General features: G+C 42.7%; 1 pseudogene; it reads left to right on the forward strand.

The window, feature by feature from the left end:
- The first annotated feature begins 2,561 nt into the window (after window positions 1-2,561).
- On the forward strand, window positions 2,562-10,897 carry LOC139725858 (sialin-like; annotated as a pseudogene).
- The last annotated feature ends 1,445 nt before the right edge of the window (window positions 10,898-12,342 follow it).

The following is a 12,342-nucleotide window of genomic DNA, read 5'->3' on the forward strand; positions in this document are numbered from 1 at the left end:
CTGAATGTTCCTGAGACTGCCCGCATGGCCGAGTTCAGGATCGTATCGACACGTTCCGTGTGGCAGCTCTAGGCCCACGAAGATGAGCAGTACTCTGCAGTCGAGTCCATAAATGAGGGCTAGTGCTGCAGTAGAGGGAGTACTGGCTTTTAGACCAAAATGGATTTTCCTGTTGATGTCGACTCGATATTTCTGTTTGTCTGCAAGTCTCTTCAAGTGTTCTAAGGTTTTTGGGAAACGCCCTGTACTTCATTGTCAGAGTTATCACAGAAGGCTACCTTGAGTTTAGCGTTGGTAAGATGGTGACTTAGACAGAAGGCAGTGACTGTAGTCTTTGAAGAGTTGCGGCGAAGTCTCCAAAAAGTTAAAGTACTCCTCCATTGTAATGAGGTCTTGGCGGGTGTACGTCATCCACGGATCTATTCTGACATGTGAGGGCGAGGTCATCTGCATTAGCAAGCTTCTTGGATGATTTCAAGGCATGCCACTCACATATTGTTGAGAGTTGGAGTTAAGCTAATATAGTATCCTGGGGGGGGGGGGGGGGGGGGGAGCATGGTTCAGAGTCTTCAAACAGCTGGACTGCATGGTTACCTAGAGTGACCCTGAATCTGCGATTGCTGAGGATTGAACACAAGCAACGCAAAATTGTCTATGGTCTGTGAAGGCAAGACCTGTTAACAAGCCTTGTCGGAAGCCATCCTCGACATTACTGGTTTATAGGACTAGAACTTCATCGGTTCCTACCGGTCTGAAACCTGCCTCTTCTCTCGGCAGGATCGGCTCCTTTAAAGGAGAGAACCTGGCAAATAGGAGTAGTTCAAACAATTTGAAAGTTGTAAATATCAGCGAGATAGATCTGTAGCTGGTACAGTTTGAAGCAGCTTTCCCCGACCTCAACTCTCTCCAGGCTTTTGGGAATATTGTTCCAGTGGAATGGGCACAGGAGAAAGGGGATGTCAGGAAAATGCGTCCGTTGCGGCCAATGTTCTTAAGGAACTCCGAGTAGATATACAATCGATTTCAGCCATTTTGCTTAACTTGGTGGCTTTCAGACCAATCTCCATGTATGCTAGTGAGTAGGGATAGCAAAAGCCAGAAGCCTGTTGACAAGGTCAGTAGGATTCTCACAGGCCTTTAGCAACATTATTCTTTCGAGCTGCCTTAGAGAAGAGAGACCTTTAAGTTGGCAACAACACAGACACCTTAGGAGGCTGGTGAGGGGCTGGTGGGGCTCACACGAAGTGACGGAGAAGGTTCCAAGCCTTTCTTCTGAAGTGAGAAAATTTTAGATCTTCCACCATTCCCTGCCACCTTTGGCGTCTTGCCGTGCCTAGTGATGCAAGAAATTCAATGGCGATGCTGGGGTCTTCCGTTGATTCAGTGAGCTCCAGCAGTTCTCATCAGACTTACCATTTCGTGTTAGTCTTCCGAAAACCTTGAGGGATGTACTTCCTTGCCGCTTGTTTCAGGATACTGCAGAAAGACTGGAGCGAGACCAGGAACCGAGTCTTCCTCCTCTTGCGTGTACCCTTCTCAATCAGCTTTTTTTCTGAAATCCCATCGTGCGCATGGCTTGGGCTTGGATAGGAAGGCTGGAATTTGTAACCCAATGTGGACCAATTCTGGGCGATGCTGGCTGTGAGGGAAATGAGGGAAAATGTTTCGAGATGTAAAAAGTGGGGAGGCCATTAGCTGATCCTGAGGCGAATCAAATTAGTCTGGATTGTAATCTTGCTTCCATCTGCTGTAGTAGAAAGTGTCAGGTTGCGTGGCATCAGGAAGGAGGTTATGTAATAATCATGAGTCATGCGTTTGTTTGTTTGTTTGTTTTCCATCTGAGAAGATGGCTGGATAGCAAATATTCAGCTGCACTAAGCTAGTCTTCCATGGAGTCCAGTTGGATGTTAGGCGAGACCACTTCACCGGGTTAAACACCCATCACAGTTGTGACTCTCTCACACACGGGGCCTCCATTTTATGTCCTATCCGAGGAACAGAGTGTTCTGCCTTTTGCTAGAGGGGACGATATGATCACACACAACATTGCTCAGTCCAGACTCGGGTATCGAATCCGTCGCTTGGGTCAAAGGCAGACGCACTCCCGACTGAGCCAACTCACCGCCCTGCGTTGAAAATAAAGTCCATATGGTATGAATAAAAATCAGTAAGTACTTGCAAACTGCATCATTCTTTGTGAAAAAGCAACAACAAAACAACACATATTATCATTCTTACACATAATTCTCACGAATGGACTTTCACTGAGGCTATTTGCACAGAATTCGAAAAAAAAACCCCACATATAAACTCTTACAATTACGCACTCACAGACGTGTATTTCCTCTTTACATCCAGATTGCTTTACAGTGTTGTACAGTTAACTTTCAGTTACACTCACAGGAACATTTTTGGTTGAATTATTTGTCTGTTTGTGTTTGCTGTTCTTCTTTGCAGTTCCAGGAACAATCCATACCCGCCACCAACTGGGCATTATTGTGTTCGTCGGAATGACCGCTGTTTGCGCCATGAGACAAAACGTCAGCGTTGCCATGGTAGCCATGGTGAATGACACCTACGTCACCCAACAGGTTTCAAGGAACGGCAGCGTAGAGACATTTCAGACATGTCAACAGAATGCTGATACTAATAACACGTCAACCACAGAAGTAAGAGCGCTATTGCATATTCGTAAATTCTCGGTCATACGATGGTTTATGCTTCTGATAACGACATGACTTAATTTACTAGCCATGTATCTACTCTCTTAATTTTCACCTACAGATCGACTTCGTCAGCTATGATTTTAGTTCCATTGTTTTTGAACATTGTTTTCTAGTAGGGTATCAATCATGTGCTTTTATTTTGTGTTTTTGCATATCACATTGTTTTACTCGCATGTGACACTTTCTGTGTTGCATCTCTATAGGGAGACGGCGAGTTTTCTCTGGGACGCCCACACGCAGGAGCTGTTGTTTGCAGCCTTCTTCTACGGATACATCCTTACCCAGATCCCCGGCGGCTGGCTCGCCGACAAATACGGCATGAAGTGGGTCTTGGGCTTCGGTTTTCTTCTGTCCAGTGTCTGCACTCTCGTAGGTCCAGTGGCAGCCATGACAGACTTCCGATGGTACTTCGTGACCCGCTTCTTTAGCGGCTTTGGCGAGGTTGAGCATTATTGGTCGATTGTTGTTGTTGTTGTTGTTGTTGTTGCTTTAACAAGGGTTCGACAAACCGATCGAATAGCTTCAAACATCCCGAGTGAAAAATTCGCTGATATTCAATAGCTTCAAATCACATGGTAGATTTAGAGCCCCGGTCACTAATTGATTATTTTGAGTACGTGCAGCGAGTTTATCTAATGTATCTTCGACAGACGCATTTGTATACGAAATCATACGCTGAAGATCACTCAGGGAATACCTCCTTCTCAGATTAGTTATGATGTTGCAGACAACAGCCTTGATGTGCTTTATTTTTTCCGACCATGTTGAAGGACTGAGCTCTTAGTCCTTGATGTAAACCTTTTTTTTTTCTGCAGGGTGTGTCTTTCCCATCGATGCTGGCAATGTGGTCCAAGTGGGCGCATCAAGTGAAAGGAGTAGCTTGAGTGTGATTGGATTCGCAGGTATACCATACCCGTCTCGTTGAATCGATATTCACCTCATGAAATATTCTGTCCATTGCGGCCTTTGATTGCATTCATATATTCATTATTTGTATAGTAGTTCCTTCCAGTCTTAAGGCCGTGTCACACCTTTCCTAGCAAGCTAACCGGGCTTGTTGCGAGGAGGGATTTTCCGCGCGCAGGAGAATTTTCGCGGACGGACAAGAATTTTTGCGAGTTTCGCACCTGTTTCCTACCTACTAGACGCGTACTACTTACATTCTACTTGCGTGTATTCCGTGTGACCTGCGTGAGAGCTTTGAAAGTGATCCGTTTTCTGTTACGAGCGACTTGCAGGTACTGAGATGTACCTGCGTTGGAGGTGCCTGCGAGGTGCTGCTGGTAAGGGTCTCATACTGGTGTTCTGCGTGTACCTCTGCGAGCAAAACCCCATAACTCACTCGGAACAAGTTTTGAGCATGCTCAAGGCCTTGTCATGCTGCATCTGGGAAGTTTTGCGGCTTGACTTGCGGGTAAACGAATTTGCTACACGGAGCTCTCCGCAGTTGGTCCGCACCTGACAGTACCTAGCGCGTATCTCGCCTGTAGTTGCCCGTAGGTGCGCACGCAAGTCCGATATAACCGCAGCCAAGCTTTGAGCATGACCAAAAATTTTCCGGGTGAGTCGCGGGGATGCCCAGAGAGGTCCACGCAAGCAACTCCCACGCAAGTACTTCGCAGTCCAGTATGCAGCCAAGATAATAACGTTCTGTGGGATTTCTACCATTCCTTCAGAGGAATTCCTTTACTGAGTGGTCAGCACCCACGCGACTGGTACAAAGGTCACAGAGTATACTCGCAAGTAGAATTTAAAGTAGAACGCGTCCAACAAGTAGGACACATGCAGTGACTCGCTCAAATCCTTGTCGCCCTCAGGAATGTCCGGTATGCTGAAAAATCCCTACACTCAACAAGCCCGCGTAACTTGCCCGGAAAGGTGTGACAGGGCCTAAACATAGTTGCGGGTAAAAAGATTTACGTGCGCACCTCCGGGCGACTACGGATGAGATACGTGCTAGGTACTGTCATGTGCGGGTCATCTGCGGGGACTTCCGGGTTGTAAAAATTGTTCTTCCCAAGTCGTTAGGAAGGCTTGCCTGGAAAGGTGTGGCACGGCCTTAACGACGCGTTGCTAGCCCGCACAAGGCCGCTATCGCGCAACGCGAATGCAAAGTTAGTTACACCTAATTTGCCGATAGTGGCCTTTGTGCGGGCAAGCAACGTAATAATTATATCTAACACTGTCATTATTTGCTGTAGAATTGAAGATATCGATTCAAATTTACAGAGACACTGCCCCTCTTATCGAGATAGCTCCTTGCTATTCATGTGTTGTTTATACTCATTTCGATTTCCATGATATGTGCGTTTTCTTTGTACCAGGTTTCAACTTTGGCAACATTGTTGGCAATGCGCTTTCAGGGTTTCTGATCAACCTAAATATAGCCGGCGGATGGCCGTTTACTTTCTACATTTACGGTCAGTATTGATATGCAATTTCATTTCAGATTATAGCTATTGTGGCGCAGTGGATGAGACGACGACTGCACGTCACGACTTCTACACCCATGAATCATACAGCCCATGAGTTCGACACTAATCAAAGAAGGTCCACTATATAGAGTGACACATTAATCCCCGTGTTGTTATATCGAACTCGATACATAATGTCGAACTCATGGGCTGTATGCCTCGTGGGCTGTATGACTCATGGACCTTTTTTTTTCAGTGTCGAACTCGTGAACTCTTAAATGACTTGTGAGTGTCAATTTCGCGGTTAAGACCACGGAGTCCCAATGATGAGTTCCCGCTAGAGTCCAGTGGCAGAAGTAGTACTATAGCGCCCTTCAACGCGACACTAATAGATAGTGCCCTGTGTTGGCTTGTTCTTAGAAAGTAACGCCGTTTCATCTCACGCTGTTCGTCTTCACGCGTTTTCCTCCCTCATATTTTATGGATTCCTCAGTAGCTACACGGAGTGAGCCCAATATGAAGGGTTCTCTAAACGTTCTGGAAAGGGTCATAAGACTATTTAAGACATTTCTAATTTTTTTTTTTAGAAAGTTCGAGACGATTTTCAAGAGTTCTTTTTTTTTGACGTCCGCAGAACGTCCACTCCTTTTGAAATGAGCAGAAATTAACGTTCTATTACACGACGTACGAATTTGGATTTCCATGTACACTGAGGCATGAACGTAGACCATAGATGGATTTCACTGAATTTAGGATGTGTATAAAAGATTGTCTAGATTGTGACATGAGAAAATATCTCAGAAGATATGTTTATGTCTTATTGTTTGAAGCCCCACTAATTGCCCATACAATGATGACGCAGGCTTTGTATTTTTACAGCATATAATCAATGTCTTTTTTTTGGGGGGGGGGGGGTAAAGACTCAAGTGACGACGGAGAAAATCTGAATTCTGTGACAATTTGACAATTTGACAACGTAGCAAAGTATTGAATTCAATTAAGTTGAGTCAACTTTACATCAGCTTCATTAACGATTTTTGTTTGTACAGTCATACATACAACTGACATATCGTAACAAGATCATTCGGCGAAGACAAACAAAATACGGCATCTTTTATGAATTAAAAAAAACATAAATGTAAAAGGAAAGTTTAAGACAAGGCGATGATTACAATGGAAACAGAGGGATGTAAGTAGAACCAAAATCAGGGATGTATAAGTGAAAAAAACACCTTTAGATATACCTTGTCATGTCGCCAACGCTGTTAGGCAAAATGATTGGGATTTAAAGAAAGATAAAGTTTCTGTCATCACTTGCAGGATCGTGCGGGGTTGTGTGGGTCATCGCGTGGTGCTTTCTGGGGTACAGCTCGCCCGCCGAGCACCCGTGGATATCGGTGGAAGAGAAAAAGTACTTGGAAGAAGGGCTCCGTTTGTCAGGCTCGGTAAATCAATGGCATGGTCAGGGATAAGGTCAGAATCAAGATAATTTGAATGAAACCAACAAGAAGTAGCCAGAGTTGATCAAGATATGGCCGGTCAACATGCTACCCTCTTAAAGTTTGGGAACTTTCAATTAATGCTGGTGTTTGAAAAATAGGATTATCATATCACATCATAATCATCACAGAGAGTCATGTTTCATGAGCATACAATTCCCAACAAGAGATGTATGCCGTGACTGAAAACACTAAATAATCGAATAATCGGTGTGTATTGCGTCTATGAAGGGCGATTTGTCAATCAATTCCAATAAAAAAATAGGCGCAACAATCATGAATTGGGATAAAACCTACTCTTCGTTCAATTTTAAGGGAGAATTTTTTTTTTTTTGTAAAGAGAGAAAGGAATGTAGGTGTACAACCGTGCCTAAATTCCTTTACGATGAAGAAAATTTGAATCGAAAGCAAAAGCTTTGTCCAGTTAGCTTCCTTTACGTCGTATTTTCACAAATTTCAATTTAAACGGAAATTCATTATTCGCATTTTTTAGAACAATCTTAACCTTAATTTCATAAAATATCGAACTTGTACTCACTGTATTTACACTAGCATTGCTTTTTCCTCTATGTTTTCATTTTGGTTAGAAAGGCAAAGTGTCGGTTCCGTGGGCCAAGATGCTGACTTCGCCCACAATGTGGGTCCTGGTCTTCACTCACTTTTCTCACACGTGCGGCATATTCACCCTCCTCGTCAATCTGCCGCTCTATTTCAGTGACGGTATCAGAGTGCCTATCGAACAGGTGATAACATTACCCCGTGAAGAAGTAACCTTATTGATGACGATAATGAGCAAGATCATAATTCAAATAATGATATATGAATATGACAAGCTTCACATTGAAAACAATAGTGGAAGTGACAATAAGTATAATGAATGCGTGTTTTAAGGCAATTATGTGTCACAGTGGTGACACGACATTTGCTCCTGCGACAATTCCTCCGGTCTTATTTTCTCAAAGGACTTAGGATTAGGGTTGTGATAGGGTTAAGGTTTGATTTGCTGGGAGGATTCTAGGATTAGGGTTGGGATCATGTGTGTGGGTAAACTTTATGTTTGGTTTGGCGTGCAGATATTTTATGTGAGCAATTGTCTCAGTAGCAAATGTCATGCAACCATCATTATTGATGTCACTTGTGTAGTTGTATTTGTTTTGAGTAGCAGTACGCACAGTGGCAACCAATTACGTCACATTGGCCAGCAGTATACAATGCGAACCCGGTTGCAGTGAATTTAAGAATTTTCGCATTTTTTATCCCATATTGATGAAGCTCCTACCATTATTGTTTGATTATCATGATTTCAAAGTAGATCTAAACATGAAGCAATGTCACACTTCTGTAGTAATCACACATCTTTGCTCTTTGGTTCACTCTGCACAGGCGGGTGTGTACTCGGCCCTTCCATTTATTCTTCAGTTCGTCGTCATGATAGCAGCGAGCTACCTAACGGACCGACTTCTGGCGCGGGAAGTCATTGGCAAGACGGCTATTCGCAAACTGATGTCAGGAATAGGTAGACTATGATCCTATTTTTTCTTACTGACAATACGTTGAGACATATAGGCTTTATATAATGAGGCACCGCCGGCGGAACGTTTACAAAAGTGTTGTGTGTGTGTGGGGGGGGGGGGGGGGGGGGTTAGCACTTCCGGGTTCATGAGCTTACAAGCCCCCCCCCCCCCCCCCCCCATAAAAAAAAAAAAAAAAAAAAAGGCCTTCAGCGCAACTTCTGATGCCACTTCCGGGTTTCTTTAGCTGACAAGCAAAAAAAAAAAATAAAAAAAAAAAAAACATAACCTTACCTTACCATAACCTTATCTATTTCTTACCAATGCCACTTACGCACTGCCGGGGTAAAAAAAAAAAAAAAAAAAAAAAAAAAAAAAAAAAAAAAGTGGGGCCCAAAGTGGTGACACCTTATGTATTCCTCTGTATGGTGCAAAAAAAAAAGGGGGGGGGGGTCCGAACCCCCAGTCCCCCCCCCCCCCCCGCATATGAGGTACCATTGTTGGTAAGATTATAGTTATGAATTCCCTTTGATATGATACAAATGATAAAAGACTTTTCAGTGTTGTCCAGCCAGTCTCCCCCGTCCAGTCTCCATATCCACGCATTTGTAGAAATATCTCGATAACATTCTTCGTGCAGATTGTGGCAAAGTCACGACTTAAAGGGGATGGCTAGTAACTGATCAGTGGGAATCAGTGGGAATGCTGGAGGATGATTGTTCTAATCCTTGTGGGATTCATTTAAGAGTACATTATATATCTCTTGTTGTGTGAAAATTATTGGCTTCAGAATGGTCTCATATTCAAGTAATGTGCAGTTTAATGTTTCCAGGGTAGCGTGCCTGGTCAGTGACGGGGCATTCAATAGTAGCAAGATGATGATAACGTTTTTCTGCAGAAGTCATTCTTTCTGTCCAGTTTTTAACCTATTTGTGATCAGAAAAGAGAGCTAAATACATCCTAAATTTCAAAGGTTTTTTCCATATACAACTCCCTTTATAGCGTGCAGGAAGTGGATTCAACAGCCAGATGGCAATTATTATGATAGAGAGAAACAACAACATCAATACTGGCGATCATTACGGTTCCATCAAAGTCTGAATAAAGCATATCATTCATGTCATTATGGTCTCTGAAGTCCTATCACTTCTTTTCCTGAGGAGTTCTTCTCTCTTTTTTTTTTCTAAGGCTTTATCGCTGTTTGCATGAGGCACTCGTCAGAATTACCGCGTCGAAAAAAAATCACTTCGTTTTGTTTGCAGATTTCCTCTTTGTTCTTCTTTATCTGACAGGGTTTTTCTCTGGATCTTTCTTTCTCATACTGACCGGATTTGCCAGCTGTAACATCGGCATGTCTGTAGCATTCGTCACGCTGGCAATGGGCGGAATCGGTTTTTCCTTTGCCGGTCACTTCGTGTCGCTGCTTGACGTAGCCGGAGTCTACGCGGGTTCGGCTATGGGCATGATGAACACCGCTGGAACACTTGGCGGGATTGTCGGGCCTTACATCGTAGGAGTGTTCACAGAAGTGCAGGTAGACGTGTAGGCCCCTTCATACAGAGAGAGAAACTCGATTCCCCACTTTGCGCTACCTTTAACCCTAACATAATATCATTGAACATTAGTTTTCCTCGCGAACATTCCGGCAGGGAGATTTAAGAGATGCTTCGAGGTCCATAATACATAAAGCTAGTACTTCTGGGGGGGGGGGGGGTGGGGGGGGGGAGTGGGAGTGATTCTTGCCGACATCTGAGATATGCAACGTGATATCACGACATTGTGTAGGTAGTCAATATATCCGGAAGAATGTTTCATGCGTTTCTATAGAGTGAAGAAATTCAAAGAAGTTTAAAGTGAAAACATGTTTTCAACGAGAAAAGCAATTAAAGACCCATGGCCTTAGCTACCATTACCAAGCAAGCTGGTTACCAGAAGATGGCATTGTCCACTTATGATCACATTATGCCAGGTAAAGAGAACTTTGATTCCATTACGGGGACGACTCAAACAATCATTCGTTGCTGGCTAGTGTTCTTCTCAACTTAATTCCGACTAACTACACTGTAAGAATATCCTTGCAAACTGTTTTAGCAAAGATGATAAAAAGACAAAACAAAACAACATTCTGATATAGTATAGACGATTTGAGCACTAGAAATAGTAACGACGGTGATAGTAGTTTTTGTTTATCGTTATATCATCATTGGGAAAGCAATGATTATAAAACGGTCTCCATTTTAGGGGTGGTGTTGTATTTGGTGTCATGCAACTACATATCAGTTATTTTCGAAACATTAGAAAGAAAAATAGCATGCAACGACTTTTGGTATCCGTTGCCCTTTCTACCTATATACCATTTGACCATAGAAGCGATTTAAGGTCATTTTGGTAGGAACAAATTTGTTTCATGGTCACAGACATTTGATGTCATTGATTATATAATCACATTCCTATGATCGATCTCTCTCTCTGTCTCTTTCCGAATTCCAGTCACCTTCACTTCTGTCCCTCTTTCATTCCCATTATTTTTTTTTCTCTCTGTCCCAAAGTCTGACATCAGTGGTTGGCAGAAAGTGATGTGGTTCTTGGCCGGAGTGTACGCCTTTGGCGGACTGACATTTGTCCTGTTTGGCACGACTCGTCTGCAGAATTGGGCAAGACTAGATGAGGGCAGCAAACAAAAGTATGACGTTCCAGACGAATCCAAGGCTGACTCTGCTGTAACCATGGTAACAAGTGAAACCTGATGACACGGCTTCCAAAGACCGCGAGCAGGACCAAAGGAAAAACAGCCTTCACGACGCAATACGGGCATACCTGGATTTTTGACAAGTCCTCGTTGTTTAGGTTAAAATTTTACACTGAATTTAATAGAACAGAACTGTTTATCCCAAGCTTCTTCATATTCTGATGAAGAAATGAAATCAAGTTCAAGAAACATCCACCCCCCTCAAAAAAGCAAACAAACAAACAAACAAACAAAGAACAAACAAGCAACACCAGTCCGGGGGGGGGGGGATCTTTGGGTACTTTGAGTGGCAATTGGCCAAGAAAATCCCACAGCATTGTACACTCTGGACAAAGTCTTTTGCGTAGAAAGCGTTAAGTCACTCATAATATCTCAGCTCTTTGGCCTGATATAGGTTGCTCAGATTTTTTATTTTGCCAATGAAATGCCACATGCAGGCAACGTATGCGCATTCGGAAGGCAACAATGTTGTTTTAACATATAGCTTCGAGAGTACTAACACAGTACTGATATACAATTTATTTTTCGTGGCTGAAAATAAACCTTTGTTAAACCAAAGTCATGTCTATAACTTTTTGCACCTTTTATTTCAAAATTTGAAATAAAAATTGAAAAAAAAGTTATAGACATGACAATTTTATTGTTTTGACTTTGTTTTGACTATCCATACGGGATGTTTGTGATGGCAGCATAAAGAACAGATAATTCGCCTTTTGCAGACCTTTTCAAAATCAGGATATCGTATTTAATAAGATAAGGGAAAGACAAGTAAAAGTAAAGAGAGCTACCATATTACTAATATTGGTAATCATAAAAGTCACAGTGGCAGAAGCCTTGGTTTTGAGTAATATTGGTTATTTTGAAGGAATGTTAATCACAAAATAAGATAAGGTTCGTTATTCTGAAGGTTTGTTATTCTAAGCACACGATTCTCTGCACCTAGACGTTTGTTAATCCAAGAATAAAATTGGATTCGTTCATGCTACTATTTGTCGCGTTATTTCGAAGGTTCGTTATTCTTAAATGGAAGTAATGTTTGTTGTTCTGAAGGTTCGATGTCCGAGAATGAAATAAGGTAAGAAAAACGAACCCTTCGAAATCACATTCAACATGATATGCAGTATACTGGAATACCACATTATAAAAGATACAGTGTTATTGGCATTTATACCAGCCTCTGTCTAAAAACTGTTTGGTGTTAACAAAGAGGCCAAAGAGAGAGAGAGAGAGAGAGAGAGAGAGAGAGAGAGAGAGAGAGAGAGAGAGAAAGAGAGAGATAAAGAGAGAGGGAGGGACGTATAGAAGCCAAAAGAGTCGCCATCAAGGCACAGATTGTAATTTTGTATCATGTCATGATACACTGTACAGTGTATTATAAAGGATCCAAGTCTCAATGCACTGGGCAGATGCTATGTACACTCATAACTCATGCTTCTTTTTGGT

This window comes from Diadema antillarum, unplaced genomic scaffold (assembly GCF_040938485.1).
Source record: "Diadema antillarum isolate AM-2024a unplaced genomic scaffold, OU_Dant_1.0 seq00000063_RagTag, whole genome shotgun sequence".
NCBI classification, from domain to species: Eukaryota; Metazoa; Echinodermata; class Echinoidea; order Diadematoida; family Diadematidae; genus Diadema; species Diadema antillarum.